This window comes from Crinia signifera, chromosome 5, assembly GCF_055691185.1.
Source record: "Crinia signifera chromosome 5, ASM5569118v1, whole genome shotgun sequence".
NCBI classification, from domain to species: Eukaryota; Metazoa; Chordata; class Amphibia; order Anura; family Myobatrachidae; genus Crinia; species Crinia signifera.
In genome coordinates this window covers 257,345,080-257,355,932 of record NC_139221.1, presented here as the reverse complement: position 1 = coordinate 257,355,932, position 10,853 = coordinate 257,345,080, and positions in this window count along the sequence as shown.

The window sequence follows — 10,853 nt, the reverse complement described above, 5'->3', positions numbered from 1 at the left end:
TCTTTAGAGGGAATTAAGTGCTTGATCCTGGCTATGTTGCTCAGAATAAAGAATAAGGATTTGATCATGTCTGATGTCTAGGGTGGGATGTAGTGCCAGCCAAGTTCGGCAGCAGTGCGCGAGTAATCAATTACAAGACATGGTTCTGCCTTGTAAGGGATTGTCCCTTTAAAAAAAACATCCCAGGTTAAATGCCATCCTGCACGGCCACCAGTGGGCACCAGTCCTCCAGTGTTGCATATAGCATATATATATATATATATATATATATATATATATGTCACAATATACAGATGGGGCAGGCCTCTTCCTTGCTGGCGAATCACCGGAACGTCACCGCTGGCGATCTGCCAGCAGCCTGGCCTGCCATCTGACTGAGACGCGCGTGCGCGTCTCAATCTCCGTCAGCGGGGCGATGGGAACCCTGTCCAACTCCACCTCAGGGAGACGGACAGGGTTAGGGTGGGGTGCGGGCAGGTGGTGGGGACCCCGGGTTACCGCCGACAAGCTGGCGGTGACCCGGGGGAGCGGTTGGAAGCGCCGTCGGAAGGGGACGCGCGCCTCACATGCGCGCGCGTCCCCTTCTCACTATAGATATGGCACTGGCGGGGGATGGCGGCTAGCGTCGCCATCGCCATCCCCTGCCAAGATGGGACCTGCCCCATCTGTAGGTGAGCACTTCTCAGTGTCAATAACTCACATGGGGTGCCTTCCCCCGGATGCTCCCGGCTGTGGGGTCCAAAAAATAGCGTGTTTGTGGGGTGGCACTCACATCAAATAACGAGTCTCACAGGCGGAGATAAGATCAACGTTTCAAAGTTTTAATAATAACTTCATCTTCAGGATACAACAAAATAGCAAACAGATCCAGCTTTTATACATACCAGATCCCCGTGGAACAAGGACGCCGACTGTGCGCGTATCCAGGTCACGTGGCGTCATGACGTCGTCGTCCAGCTACCGTTGCTATGGTAACATCAAGCAAGCGGCGCACAGATGACGCGTCTCCTGCCGTTACCCTAGTCAGATGTCATCTCAGATTGGAGCGTCATCATCTGCAGCGCGTCGCCATGACAACATGACGCCAACCTGTTACAGACGATACAACTCCCGCTGACCAATCTGAACGCTGCAATCGTGCCCCCATTACAGTACAATAAATACAAGAACATTGTAACACAACATGACTATAACAAGTGCATACATACATTAAAGCAAACGTCAAAAATGGTACAGTAACTAATCAGATACATAATATGCTCCACGGCATTAATCAAGTTTAGACTTCCACCCCTTGGACAGTTCACTTAGGAACATAAGTGAAACACTTTAAACAGTTTCAACCATACTATGTATCAGACATGAGAATTAATTACTCAGAGAAAATCAGAAGAAATATAAGACATATAGATCCAACAAGTACATTAGATACAGGAAATAGATAGTAATCAAAAATCATAAGAAGCAGTGTAGACCATGAGACTCATTGAGTCCACCAAGAGATACTGTAGTGTCCCTAGTCTCTGGATCCAGCTCGCTCACATCTCAGTAGTTTTAATGATCTATCACCCCTTCTTAGAGAATAAGGGATGTGATCAATGATCACACTTTTCATGGAAGCTACACTGTGTTTGGCATCAAAAAAATGGCGTGCCAGAGGCTGGTCACTGCCACCTTGTGAAAGGTATATTTCTCAAGGTGTCTTGAAATAGGAAGTAAAGCTTCCGAAACGTTGACCACCACCCTGTGTGTTGTGTTCTTAATTTACAAGTCCGGAGGAGTGACGTTTATTTCTGCTGCATGTATATCTTTGTATCGGCATCCCGGCAATTTACCAGCATTCATGTGAGTGCCAGCCACTACTGATGGAAATATATATATGTATATATATAGAAGACTTGCGGTGGGGCACTCGTGGCAATTGTAGAGAAGCAAAAAGATTTGCCAGCTGGTTTTCAAGCAGCAACGTTTCAATTTATTGTTCAAATTGTCGTCAGGTTATTGAACAATAAATTGAAACGTTGCTGCTTGAAAACCAGCTGGCAAATCTTTTTGCTTCTCTACAATTGCCACGAGTGCCCCACCGCAAGTCTTCTATATCCGTTTTGTGCTGGCACCGGCGTAGCTGCATTTTTGTCACAAGGAGTGCCAAACCCCTGCTCTCTATGTATGTATATATATATATATATATATATATATATATATGAATGTTAAGGTGAGTTAGTTTGTTGTAGTGAGTGCTGGGCCCCCTGTGTTTGTATTTACTAGTGTGTGGTCACAGGCCACCGCACCCCACCCTGGGATGTGGGTGCTGTTTGCACCCCATTCCTAGGAATGGCGAGTGTGTTGGTACTTCTGTATCTATATATTTGGGTTGATTTTTAATTAACCTCTGTTACTGTGATCATAGCTTTCTCATGCACCCTTGATAAGCTCATTTACCTGAAACCTGTGACAGCTGCCCCTTTAATACTAATTCAGGTGCTGTGTTTGGGATTGTCTCACCTTATAAAAGCCATGTTACTTGGCAGTTGAGCATTAACCCAGAGAAAAAACACATGTTCATTTTAGCTATGATGTGTAAGCAGGTGCCAGGTTCCCAAGAAAAACAGTTAGTGTAGGACTTGCAGTGAAATGGGGTCCCTTGGCGATGGGCTGCAAGCTTAAATGCATTGATCAATTCATGAACTAAAACCCCATTATTTATTTATTTATTGATTATTTGAATGTTAAGGTGAGTTAGTTTGTTGTAGTGAGTGCTGGGCCCCCTGTGTTTGTATATATATATATATATATATATATATATATATATATATACATATATACACACACAACAGCATATTATGTTGCACCTTACAATTGGTAAGAAAAATAATACTCCGGCAGAACTGGGTATTAGCAGGCAGACAGAGAGGTGTGATAGCCTTGCTTGCAAGCCTCCTTCTATAGGATAATGGAAGTGTGCTGTGGTAACCTAATAAACACTTTTTGGTTTGACATTCCTTACAATTAACTTTTGCATCTCAGTTTACATAGTCATTTACTACATGGAATTCTTTACTTAAAACTTGATTGGTGTTTTCTTAGGAAAAATTGTGAGATACGTTTCTGAGTGGCCAGTTGCCCGTCAGCTGCTAGTGATGGTGCCAGCAGGCCACCTGCACCTTATTGAAGACATCCAGTTCCTAACATCTGCTGGTAAGGACTGGTGTTTAAGTGCTTTCTCTTACCCAGTGACTCTACCTGGAACACAAGTTGGAAAATGTTTGACATTACTGCGACGGGCGTGTTCTCAGGAAAAAGTGATCCGCTCTAAATTAAAGGGTCCTCACTAAGCCAACTTTCTTCACGTAAGAGCTAAACCTGCAGTTCATTATAACCCAAAGGCACTCCTTCGATTTAGAATCAATCTGAAGAATGGTAAATCTTTTTTTCTCCTCCTGTTCCATAATGGTTGTACAGTATCTAGATTTTCTTGATGCTATTACAGTAATTCTAATTACATTGGATACTAAATGGCTAAGTTTATATTCACAATGAATAATAAGGAAAATAATATTAATAATAATAATAATAAAACATAGTTTAACATAATGCATTAAAACATACATTCAAACAATTATAATACATGCATTATCAATTCACACAAGGGAGTGTCTTCATACAACTAGCCGCAATACGCCACGTCGCATTGTACACCTGGTGCGAGAGAGACGACAGGTCCCGTGCAACTTGGCTTGCCCCGAGCATCATCTTCTCGAAAGTGCATCTTAGTCGCAAAAGAATGTGAGCAGTCACTTCATGAGACTGTACTGATTTGTAGCACTTGACTCCGGATATGGAAATATGAATGCAGATTAAGACTCGGTTGCACACAGATATACAAGTGTTGCATATTAAATAAATCAGGACAGTCTCATGAAGTGGCTTGTCAGATCTTTTTTCAGGCAACATAGATGGTTTGTCCAAGCTGAGTCACACGAAACCTGGTGTGCTGAGAAGAACTGTTTGGTGTGACTGCAGCAATAGTGTACGAGGACACATCTGTAATGTCAGACTAATACTCATACCAGGTACTAAAAGTACCAAGGAGTTGATAGGCGTCGACCCTAAGTGGCCCCTTATATAATGTTTTATGCAAACAAAGTATGGGAACTGTGACATTATTTTTTTCTGATATCACATAGTCAATATCGTTTTAATGCAAATTAGTCCTATAGCCATAGTAATGTCCCTTACAATTGCCACACTACCTGCTTGTTCTGAGGGGTTGTATCATCATGCTCCTGCAGTCCTGGCACAGCTGTTCGCAACTGCCTCCTCCCTCCGGCTCCATCTAGTAAATGTCCCACCAAAATGGCCACCTCCTCCTCTAGCATCCTTTAGAAGTGTCTATTTTAAGTGGGACATTTTCAACAGTATTCCAAGCGGATAGCCAGACCGCATGGAATACTGTCTGATAGAGGCAGTGGCCTTGGCCACAGGTGCCCCGTGTGATTTCATGGCCAAAAATTACCCAGCAGGAAACATATTTAGCTGGGGTTTGTCTTATTTTTACCTACCCATAGGTTCAGCTTTTAACATATCAGGGCCTACAGGCAGTGGCGTAGACAGAAAGATTGTAGGGGGATCAAACGCACCAGCTGCGCTCAAATACAGTAAATGGTGCCCAATTATAGCTATGGATTCTCCCAATAAGGCTGTTTTCGGTACTTGTGTATTTTGGCGGCGCCCATCGCATCACATACCATAAGGCATGCGATGGTATGCGATGCGACGCGATATCGCGCGATACTGTACAATGTCATACAATTTTAAAATTGTATGACATTGTACATGGCATACAATGCCATACAATGCGATGCGATTAAACATTGTATAAGCACCCTAATGGGTGCTTACAATGTGAAATGCACCCCCACGCCACCCCCCCCCCACTATAAACGTGAACCCGAAGCGTGGCGAGCGCAGCGAGCCCGCGAGGGGCGGCGGTACGCGTCCTCTGACCTTTTCATACCCCCACTATCCACGTCGGCGTGGAGTTGAGAATAGAAAGTGTGGCGAGCGCAGCGAGCCACCGAGCCCCGCGAGGGGACGCGGATACCTGTGAAGCCCGCGAGGGGACTCCGATACCTGTGAAGTTATCCGCGTCCCCTCGCGGGGCTCGCTGTGCTCGCCACTCTTCGGGCTCGGTGGCTCGCTGCGCTCGCCACACTTTCTATTCTCAACTCCACGCCAACGTGGATAGTGGGGGTATGAAAAGGTCGGAGGACGCGTACCGCCGCCGCTCGCCACGCTTCGGGTTCACGTTTATAGTGGGGGAGTGGCGTGGGGGTGCATTTCACATTGTAAGCACCCATTAGGGTGCTTAAAAGCACCCTTTATGGTGCTTATACGATCTTTCATCGCATAGGGGGCAAACATTGCATTGCATGCCATGCGATGAAAATATCGCACGATATACTTCGGGGGCGCCGCTATAATACACAAGTACCCTGTTTTCTTTTCTTTTTACTTACTTTTGAGATTAATTCAGTTCATTTTCAGGTTAATTTAGGTCGCTGCTTGATACATAAACCTCATAGTATCCTGCTTTGTGTGCAGAATAACATACATTATGTGTATACTTCCCCATATGCAGTGCCAACTTTCATCATGCCTTTACTTGGTGCAAATGGCACACCCGGAAACCTGCAAAGCTATAAATAATAGTAGCCGTAGTAGTTTTTTCTGCTTGCAGATACAGTGCTGCATCTATGACAGCAATCCTAGTAGCCCTATGCTATCCCCCAGCTTACAAACGCATACAATACACACAGGAGGTTATTCTGGTTGTTTCCTTCGGGCACGTGTTTGCACGTAACCTAGCATATGGACCGCACATGGACACGGACAGCGATGGCATGCCCATAAAGACATCCGAACTCGGTCGTTCGCACCTAGAGGCAAAGGGGAGGGGAGTGCGACCCCAGGTACAGTAACATGTTCATACAGAGCTCGGCCTGTCAGTTATGACATCCAGCATGCGGCCGAGCGAACAGGCTCTGCGGGTGTTTCCCAAGCCACAGCACATATTCCCACGGAAGTCATTTACCTCCCATTAACCAATTAGTTTAAAATGATGGTGTTTATTGGATACCATTAACTAATTGCCCACCACAATTACACTACAAATTAACCTTTATTACATGTGTATTTCTTGTGTTGTGTAGTTTATCAATTGTGCGTGTTGATCGCACGTGCGAATGCGGGCCCGAGAAGCGGCTGGCCTGCGAGGTGTGAGACTTACTTTTACCGAACGAATGATTTTGAGCTGAATCAGTCCGAGCGCTCGCACAGTGGAGCAAAGCCACCGCCCCACACTTGTAGTCACCACCCTTGTATACGCCCCGGTTACCACCCAGTTTTGTTGCCGCGCCCATCAATATGCCCACATTACTCCTACTCTACACGAGTTCCTTCGCTGGGCCATTTCTACACGGAAGACCATGAGCGTGCACGGCTGGCCCAACCTGCACATGCGCTTTGCGAGTGATAAGCATGCACAGTGAGCTAAGAAACGCTCTGCGTACGAATACGGGTATGAGTGAACCAATCAGGGCCTTAGTGTGAGTTGGGATAGATGACCCGCCTCTTGATTGGATGTGCTCAGCTGTCACTCAGCAGCCCAGCACTAGCCTCATCCCCTAGCTCCGATTTATACAGTTTGCCAGTATGGACGCGCATGTCTTCTGAGCATGTGCAAACCTTTAATGGTTAGATCCATCGTCCATGCGCCATAGCAGTCTTCTACCATCGATGGCTACAAAGTCACTTCTTGAATAAAAGTCCGGAAGCACTAATGCAACTTCCTTCTCTCCACATTAAAGCAACACAACATACAGAGGTAGCCACATTCATTGTTGCTGCACCAATCGCCACGTGCGACTCCTGCTGCAATTGGCGAGATCCTTTCACCATGTGTGTGCATCTAAATGGCTCCTGCAACTCATAGAAACGCGATATCACAGCGTGGCGATCCAACAACAATGAGCGTAACTACATCTGTACATCTATAATACAATGGGCCCTTAAGACTAGAGCAGCGGTTCCCAACCTGTGGTACACGTACCCCTGGGGGTACGCGTCCACACGCTGGGGGGTACACCGCGGCCCGGCCTGTAATGGCCAGACAGGTCACTGGAGGGGAGGAGAGTGCATTGCGCATCTCTCCTACCCCTCAGTGTGCTTCCCTGTGACTGGCCGCCCGTTCGCCAATCAATCAGAGCTTGCGGGCCGGCAGCCAATCAGGAGTCGGCCCGCGAACTTTGATTGACGGGCAGCCCAGTCACACTGAAGGGAAGGAGAGATTTGCAGTGTGCTGTACTCTCCTTCCCTGAGAGAAGCACTGCAGCGCGGCAGCGACATGGCAGGGGGACACTGGACTGTCCTCTCCCCAGCAGCAGCGTCAATGGTGAGTGTGCTGCTGCTGGGAAATACTATGGGGGCATTGCTGGCAATGTGGGGCATACTTATTGCTGGCACTGTGGGGCATTGCTGGCACTGTGGGGCGTACTTGTTGCTGGCACTGTGGGGCATTGCTGGCACTGTGGGGCATTGTTGGTACTGTGGGGCATACTTGTTACTGGCACTGTGGGGCATTGCTGGCACTGTGGGGCATTGTTGGCACTGTGGGGCATACTTGTTACTGGCACTGTGGGGCATTGCTGGCACTGTGGGGCATTGCTGGCACTGTGGGGCATACTTGTTGCTGGCACTGTGGGGCATTGCTGGCACTGTGGGGCATACTTGTTGCTGGCACTGTGGGGCGTTGCTGGCACTGTGGGGCGTTGCTGGCACTGTGGGGCATTGTTGGCACTGTGGGGCATACTTGTTACTGGCACTGTGGGGCATTGCTGGCACTGTGGGGCATACTTGTTACTGGCGCTGTGGGGCATTGCTGGCACTGTGGGGCATACTTGTTGCTGGTACTATGGGGGTATACTTGTTGCTGGCACTGTTGGCACATACCCAGTACCATGGGGTCATACCTGGCACCGTGGTGGCATTCCCGTTTCTGGCACTGTGCGGGCATACCTGGCACCATTGGAGCATATGTGTATCTGGCACTATTGGAAGGCTAACGTGATCCGTTGGAATGTCTGTTGCTTCAGTAATAGAGATTTGACAAGGTTCTGTTATTTTATATGCTGTCCGCAGAATGGGCTGAGCTTATATTGTGGTCAAGTGGTTGCACTTTTTTTTTTCTCGTCATTGCCAGTATGACTTGCCCCTGTTAAGCCACACCCTTTTTAGGCCACGCCCCCTAAAAATTTCACGAGGGGGTACTCATAAATGAAAAGCCTAATCAAGGGGTACGGGAGACAAAAAAGGTTGGGAACCACTGGACTAGAGCATGTATTTTTACATATATTTCATGTTTTTTATTGTTTGAAGGAATAAAGGACATTGTTTTATAAAAAGTTTTGAAAAACATACTAGAAAGCGCGTGACTCTCCTTTTAAATCTGAATAAGGCAAGAAATAACAAATGTAACAGCTTGCCCTTTGCCTTTGATAACAAGAATCTGAGTTTCTGGGTTGCCAGGACACATATTCAGGAAGGCTTCCAACTGGTAAACCACAGAAACCTAATATAGCCTCACATTTCCAAAATTGTCGACAAAAAAGCATAAAACACACTGAGGGAAAAGGTGCCTTTTTTTGTTTGCTGAGGAAACGAGTGAGTGAGAAGCTCTGTGAGCGTCCTGCCAGTTTCTGCCGTCTCATTTTCCCATCTGTTTTGAGCAAACTGTTTATTTTGTTAATTTGGCAATGTGGTGTCAACTACGCAGCAGTGTTGTATAACCCCTTAGCAGATTCACTGCGATGCACAGAGCACGCCATCACTTGCATTCTGTGGATGTGGTAATAAAATCTCCAGCCTGGTAATTGATCTGTTAACTGCAAACAGTTTGGGCACCAGGGGGTGTTTGCAGAGTGCTGTGAGCACCTCTGGCAGAAGAAAGGTGTGGAGAGCGGTTCTTTGCCATATGATATTCATTTTATAGATTTGATGGGAAAATAACAGATGGAAAAGGAGACATAGAATGTTCTCTAAAAATTAACTCCCCCGCTAATATTATTTGATACATGCAATGGCTGATCTTTCTGAGGTGTGTTGCAAGACAGCTGCATATGAGTTCACTATTTTTGCTTATATTCAGGCTCCCACCCATGGATTTTGGTCCCTAATAACAGTCACGCTACATCCATGCACCAGGAAACTAAAAAAAAAAAAAACTGAATATATCCATTTTAGTTCCTCTGAGAAGTTGAGTCACTTGGAATCATTGCTAAAACTTTTAAGGCATAGCACAATGTCACCGCGTTCAAGGCTGAACTTTTCACTAAGATACTTGGCTTGGGTTTATGGTCAATAAAAGGGCGTGGAATTCTTAGGTGAAGAGATAGGAGGATTACAATTGTGGCTTGTGATAGTTAAAAGTGCAGTTGAATAGAATGAGCAAATAAAGGGCGAAACGTTCTTGACTTTTCATCAGTTGTGCGTCAGGAGGGGGCTCTGTGCTAAATTGCCTGAGGACAGAGCAAAAGGACAAACTCCTATTGGAAGCTATGTCTTGCTGTAACGCCAGAGTATCAGGCATTCCATACAGATATGTTCCATAAAGGAGGATTACAATCAAACTTACATTAGTCACACAGGGTGCGGTGCTGTTATAGGCACACAGCCTGTAATCAGCTCCAGAGTGCACAGGCCTCGCCCTTACAATTGGTAACAGGTGAGTTTTATTTTTGGCTTTGGAGGGGACCGTTTTGTGGGGTGAGAAAAATGTAAGAGAATGTAGACGAACCACTGATTTACATTTAATGGCACCACTAATTATAAGTGATGACTTATTGCAAAACGGCATATAACAACATAGAGGGACGTTTGTATTAATCTCAAAGCCGCAATTATTAACAGGCCATATTGTGGTGGTGGTGGTGGTGGACGTTTTTAGTTAAAACAACATTTTCCTTTCTATGCACTAAGCATAATGTGCAGGGATAGTGGTAACAGTAACATAGAGCATGTCCCTGCAGTCAGATTCTGGCAGTCTTTTATATTTTAGAAAGAGCCCTATTAAGACACTGTGGCAATGGGATGCTAATATCTCTTTCCTGTAAAAATGCATCCATAGGCATAAAGTGGGTTTATGGCATTTTAGGAACCATCTGAGGCATAAAGCAGTTTTACAAATCTGAGGATGTTATAAAGTGAATGGCATTAAGGGGGTGATTCTGGTTGATTTGTAAACGCAAAGTCCTTCTTGAATGGACTAAACCATGGGCCTTATTCTGGTTGAGTCGGATGGCTCCGAATGCGGATGGACGGCCGATGGTTGGTGTATGCGCATGTGCAGAGGCGTATCTGCGCATGTGCGAACGCCGCGCACATACGAATACGGCGTGAATTCTGTACAGAAAATGATCGGTCAGAACAATCCAAACAGGGGGTGGAGAGGGGCGTGAAGGGCTGTTTGGACTCATTAACATATGCGTACACCCCGCGTTTCATGGGCGTTCCCATGAAAACGCTGGGTGTACGTATGGTAATCCGGCCGTGACGCACGTGTGGGGGGCGGACATATGACATAGGCGGATGCCAGTTGCCCGCCCATATCCCTGCTTTTGCGGTGCTTCCTGACCACTTGGTCCAGCATTCGATGGTCGGCGACCAACAAATGATGGGGGAGGTTCCCACAGATGGAGGGGGTGTTCACATGAAAAATCCACTCACAGTCCGTTCGGTCGGCATCTTACCGCGTTCAGATGGTGTGAGCGATCCGTACGGAAGGCGGTGCTAAGAAC